General features: G+C 39.2%; 1 long non-coding RNA gene across 1 annotated transcript; it reads left to right on the forward strand.

Annotated features, from left to right (window-relative positions):
- Positions 1-725: 725 nt before the first annotated feature.
- On the forward strand, positions 726-5,575 carry LOC122181541. The gene is made up of 3 exons (XR_006179468.1): positions 726-1,068; positions 2,208-2,349; positions 5,268-5,575. It is a non-coding gene; the product is annotated as an uncharacterized LOC122181541 (long non-coding RNA).
- The last annotated feature ends 709 nt before the right edge of the window (positions 5,576-6,284 follow it).

The raw sequence follows: 6,284 nt of genomic DNA on the forward strand, positions 1-6,284 counted from the left end.
GGCTTTGTGGTTCTTTCCATTCTGACAAACTGAGCTGCCCTTTAGTGCTTTCCTGGGACTTGTGGGAATATGTATTCTGTTTTAATATTGCTATTTAAGAAATAATGTTGTTATTAAATTCATGTTTTGAGTGGATATTCTCTCTTTTTAAGTGCTATTAAATTTTAAGTGAATATGGACATAATGTCTTATAATAGCTTTTAGTGTGAAATTCTAAGCTGCTTCGCCATAAAAAAACAGACTTAAGCTTAGCAAAACTCATTTTAATTATTATTAAATTAGGGTTTAAGTTAAATTATTAATTATAATATCTGGGTTTATGTATATGGGGTGCAGAAAACATGGATTTCTCCAAGGTCCCACCAAAAGAGCTATATTGAGTGAAGACAGAACCCTTAACACTGGACTTTTAAGAGGAAGACATTATGTAGCAAATTGCATGAGTTGAATTATGGGCATCTAAATGAGTGTGCAATTGGTCAGGACCTCCTGGTAAGTCTCATGTGATATTTTATGACTAACATCAATAGCAGCTGAGCAAAAAAAGTGTTTTTCTTCAGCTGCCCTTTGGTTAGAGTTGAACAGACAGGTTAACTCAGTCCAATTTGTTCCATTCACCTCTCTTCCCTTTTTGTTTTCCCTTTGACTATTCAAGTGCCCATCTTTTGTTTCCACTAATACTCAAATAGGAGGTTTTAATTTCACATGAAAGAACACACTGATGTGTGATGCCAGGGATTTACACCAGAATTTCTGGCATACTCAACTCTGTGTTTTGGCTGCCTGTATGTATTTGGAAATGAGGGTATTAAAAAGGAAGGGAACATTATTCATTCCAATGCTTAGCATAATGCAGCATTTCTAAATGTTCAAAGCACTGTCCAGACATCATCTTAATAATCTCATAATCTTTCCAGGAATATAAACAGAGTTTATCTCCTTCTAATGCTGAAGCAAATTTCTCAAGGGCAGGAATGGGAAAGGCTCCACTTCTCTTATTTCACAGAATCACAGAATCACAGGATTTGGAAGGGATGTCAAGAGATCGAGTCCAAACCCCCTGCTAAAGTAAGTACCCTACAGTAGGTCGCACAGGTTCGGTGTCCAGATGGGACTTGAGTATTTCCATAGAAGGAGACCCCATAATCAATCTGGGCAACCTGTTCCAGTGCTCTGTCACCCTTACCATAAAGTTCTTTCACATGTTAGTATGGAACTTCCTTCGTACAGGTTTTAGGCCATTACTCCTTGTCATATTTGTTACACACTACCAAGAAGAGCCTGGTCTCATCCATCCTCAACAGAAAACTGAGCATTGTCACTTCATGCTTTTAGTGCTCATGAATAAGGCTTATATTCATGAGATGTATGGCACAGTCCAGCTGAGCTGTAAAACCTCAGCATATTCTGACCAGTAGCTCATCAAAAGCATTCAGAAGGAAGAAGACTGCATGGAAATACAGATCAAAATAGATAACTACATTTAGGCTGCATAAAATAGTTTTGTAATTCTTGCTATATGTTGTGCTATAAGATCAAGGATGTTCACCAAGCATCTACACACAACACCACACTGACCCAATGAGATACATCAATACAATCTTACATTAACCCAGTTAAACAAAATTCTTTTACTCCCCCAGCACTTTTCTGGTGAAAGGGAACAAGAATATTTAAAAAAAAACCAAAAACCAAAAACCAATAAATGAACATATGGCTCCACAGCCTTCCTTCTCATGCCACTGATGTAAATACAACCTTTCACCTTTCATATGGACAGCAGGGTGCATGACATGTTTTTTGACAGATTTCTTAATCAGAAAGTAAGTTTAAATAAAATAGACAAATGTTTCCATTTTGCTGAATGACTGGAGTGTGACCAAGTATTTAAAATGCTTGTGGTATAATGCTGGAAGAAAGAGAGGAGGTGTACTCTTCCTATTGTCCTAAATAGAGGGCAATGTTTCTTTGCTTTTCAAAGAGTAAACCAGAGAAATCAACATTGTGGCACCGCTGCATTATTTTTATATACAACTACAAATGCTTTATCCCACAAAGCTGACAGGATTCCTTCTACAATGAAATTTTGAGAAGCCTGCATTTTTTATTTACAACTCAAAGTAGCTCAGCTAGTAGAAATTGCTTTGTCAGCCTACACACTTGAGACAGAATCAGCTGTCAAATTCTGAAGAGCCTTTATGCTTCAGTTTTCAGGTAAGTTTGGACTGAGAGCCTTGAAGCAATTGGCTGGAAAAATCATTAAACCTTCCAGATGGACTCTGCTTTGTCTTTGGACTGGTTGACCCATCTCACGACTGTGTGCCCAGGCAGTGCTGCCTGCCGGTCCTGGTATGTGTGAAGCCTCAACAGGTGACTCACCTCGGGTAACTTGAGTGCTCTCCCCAGTCTGTGATATTTTCTGAACTCTTTTCTTTTTCCCTCTTGATTCACTTGTCTTTTTTTGCCCAAGGATCTTTGCTGTTTTGCTCTCCTGCTAGACATGAACTGTAGTCAAATATGGGACAGGTGTAATTCTTACTGCTGCTTGGATAGATCCTGCTGGGAAAATTTCTGCTCCTGTAAGCTTTGTCAATCATCTTTCTGCCAAAAAAGGCAGTGGAGAAACTTCAGCTTTCTTTGCTTGAATAAAAAGAGTCCAGTGAGCCTCTCAAAGTTCTGGAGGACACAGCCCCAGTTTTATCCCTGTGTCCTGAACGTTAGTGAGCCCTTCCCCCTTTCCCTATTGCTGAGGTACTTGGGGTTCATGTTCTTCTCAATTTGCCTATCAGTCACCCCGCCCTCTCCCCTTCATTTCCTTTGTTTATATACACTTTGTAATCTGGGTTTAAAGTTTGTTGTTTTGCTCAACTAGATCTTTGTATCCTGTAAATTCTATCACTTTTTGTTCTGCCCAGCAAGCAATATTTACAGGCAGCTGCTAAGCTAGCATCTCCTGCTATATACCTGCAAGAGAAGTTTGTTTAACCAGATCCTTGTAAATAAAACTCTTTTTCTTTTTCTTGTTTTGCAGGGACCCCCTGTCCTTCCTTTGTTCTTCCTGAATTTTATTTTGTATCTTCTCCATGTTTTTCCTTCAATCCCGTCTCCTTTTTCTTTAAGAAATCTAAACATTAATCTTAACTCTGCAGAAGTGATAGAAAAGGTCACAGAATTGCCCCTTATAACTGCTTGGCTGCTCCATTCTCTGCTTCTCTTTCTCACCATCTTGGCTTTCTTTTCAAAGCATTATAAATTCCTTGTTCTGGGCATTTTCATCCACTTGTAAAATTGATTAATTTTTTTTTATAAGCATTACTCTGAACTTTCAAGCAATAAATGAGAACAGAAAAAACGGCAAAGCCTCAGCTCAGGTTTTTGTGGTTCATATGCTTTCCTTTGGCAGCTGTCTTATATGATTAGGTGAAACCTCAGCTCCAGAAGGAGCAGATGGCTTTGGGCAGGAGGGAGATGTAAGGCAATGAGCAGCTTTGTAACTGTCTATAGGTGTGTGTTAGTCACTTCAGTGAGGAAGCAGCCAGCCCCTCCACTCGCTTGTGCCCTTCATTTCAGCCATGGTGTGAACACCATTCCCACTTGCATGAATTTTAAAATATAAGATTGGTGAAGTTATCCTTTTCTCTATCCTATCAGATGGATGCTGGAACAGGATCCTGTTATGCAGATGGCACTCTGCTGTTGTAGAAAATTTTCAGTCACAGCAAGAGTTGAGGAAGATTTTTGAGGAGTGGCTTCTCCCAGGAATTCTGGGAGGGCCTTGCATCCAGCAAGTGGCCGTTCTGTACAGCTGTTGCCTTGACACTTAATCATTTTGATAATCCTTTCAGAAATAAACAACCACCACAAAAACCATTTCCCCTTTTGATAAATAGCTTTGAATTGCTAGAAAGCTCTTTTTTTTTTTTTTTCCCTTTTCTGTTTGATGTATAGGAAGCGGTATTTTTTCTAAAGTATCATAATCTATGAGTATAATACAGCAATTTCATATTTGAAAAGAGACCTAGTGTACTGGACAGACCTGGGTAATGTTAGCACAAGCAACTGCCTAAAACTAGGTCAGGTGCGTCCATGTGTGCCACAGTTGTACCTCTACTTGAAGCACAGATATGCCAGCAGAGTGGGGGACTTTGGCTTAGCTGGTCTGCAGAGTGTGTAAAATCTGGTCATTTTGGGGTGCCAACTAATATCCAATGCAAATTACAAAAAAAATAACCTGTCTTTAAAATGATGTTTTAATGTCTGTTTGTACAGCAGAACAAATACGGTATTCCTCAGTACATACTGCCTGTTGTTATAGATTAGGTTTCTTCAACTATATGTAATACAGTATGCTGTTGTTTGGTATGTTTCCCAAATACTTGCTAAAGGAGTGTAAATTGTACCATAGAATTTCCTGGGTATTCAAAGACAAATTTCCATTGCAAATTCTTCAATGACAAGAACTGTTTGGCTTGTTCTTATTATTTAGACCAAGCTAGTTTAAAACAAAAACAACTATAACCCTTGCATGAACAGCATAAACAAACAGCCTTGTTTAGTTTCCCTGCATGAGTTTACGCAAAAGATAGCCACAAAAGAAGACAGTGGGGTTTGTTTTTCAGAAGTTTTTGCACAGTTGTTAAATATTTAATTGCCTGTTTCCCTGGGTATGCCATGAAGGCATGTTCCCAGAGAGAGTTCAGTTCCTGTTTGGGCTTCATTTCACTGATATTTATGTACACAAGCAGACTGACATGGAAAACAATAGATCTTCATGCATCACACTAATACACAGGCATAGTAGCTGCCAATGTACTGTTTTCTGCATGGCAGGAAACAGTTGCTGAGCTCACTTTGCAATTAGCTAGGAAAAAAACAAGGAATGGTATATTCTTCTGCTTCAAATTTCATCCCTTTGTGGGGGTCAGGAAGACATTTCTTACTTGTTTAATTGGTTAAGTTCATCTCTGAGTGTGGGGATTGTTGGGGAAAAGCGGTGAGACTTTCCTTGTTTTAGTGCTGGCTCCTAAAAGAAACAGACTCTAATAGGATTGGAGGCTGACCTATTTCCCTGTTTTGACAGCAGCATTCCCTCCTGTTAATACTTTTTCATATTGATGCAGGCTGGCTTAGCAGTAGGGATCAAAATATTTGTGTAAGGACCAATTATATTAGAAGGAATTTATGTGTGCTAAGTTCTAAAACTTTCCAGTTTAGCTTTCCCTTGGTATGGTAACAGTCTTGCTTTCCTGAATGATCCTGCTTTGCAGAGGCGCTGAAGTCACAATACAAGCAATGGAAATTTTCCAAACTGGGGAAGAACAGCTGGGTGTTGGACAGTTGGCACCATGATGAAGAAGAAGATGAAATAAAGGAGAAGAAATAGGTGGTCGTAGACCATCATAGTCCCCAGCTGCACGTTCCCAGAGGGACACTAGTATATATTGATGATTTCTTAGAAAACAGTGAATGAATATGTATGCCAGTGTATTTTGTATGTCTGTATTAACTGTTTAAATGTAGAACCAGAACTCTAAGTCACCCAGTACATATTGTGAGAATAAAGGAATGCTGGCTTTCAAACACCACATTGGAGTTGCAGTTTTCTTCCAGGATTTTTCTAATAACAATATGAGGAAGACTGGAGTGACAGCAGCCAGAGTTCCCTCTGCCTTCCTCTCAGTGGTTTAAGTGCAGCTTTCTATAAGATAGTGTTCTTCTTTTTAATGCAGAAATTAAATTCTAGATTTTGATGACTGATTGTCGTTCTATCTTTGAGCCCATAAAGGCAGAAGTTTCTCAAATGAAGTGAAATGGTCAGCTTCTGTTAGGTCTGATATGCTTGTCTCCCCTCTTCAAACTGCAGAAGTTTCTTTCAAACCTATGTAGACTAGTTTTGCAGAGCTCTAACGCCTTTGTAGAATTTCCACAGACTTGCCCATGCTAAGGAGCTTGGGGAATGGGAACATACTGCCTTCCCGGAGAGCTTCCCCCATCACACACTTCTGCACAGATGGAAGATAACCACTAGATGTGAAAAATAATAAATTAAAATACAAGCTTGGGTAAGACCCTAAAGTCTGCCTACAAGTGGAAAACCTCTTGTAGCCCCATATGTGTTACTTTTCCTGAGCTCCTCAGAGATGGGCCCAGTGTCTGAGTTACTTTCCTGCAAGCAGGTGAAAGGCTTTGTCTCTCCCTCATAGCAGAGTTTAGTCCTCTGTTTCTTACATATTGATCTAATCAGTGTTCAAGAAGAAAGAAGTTTGTAGAAAGAAAAAAGCTTG

The sequence above is a fragment of the Lagopus leucura genome, unplaced genomic scaffold (assembly GCF_019238085.1).
Source record: "Lagopus leucura isolate 7727_CA_CO unplaced genomic scaffold, USGS_WTPT01 Super-Scaffold_100009, whole genome shotgun sequence".
Classification (NCBI taxonomy): Eukaryota; Metazoa; Chordata; class Aves; order Galliformes; family Phasianidae; genus Lagopus; species Lagopus leucura.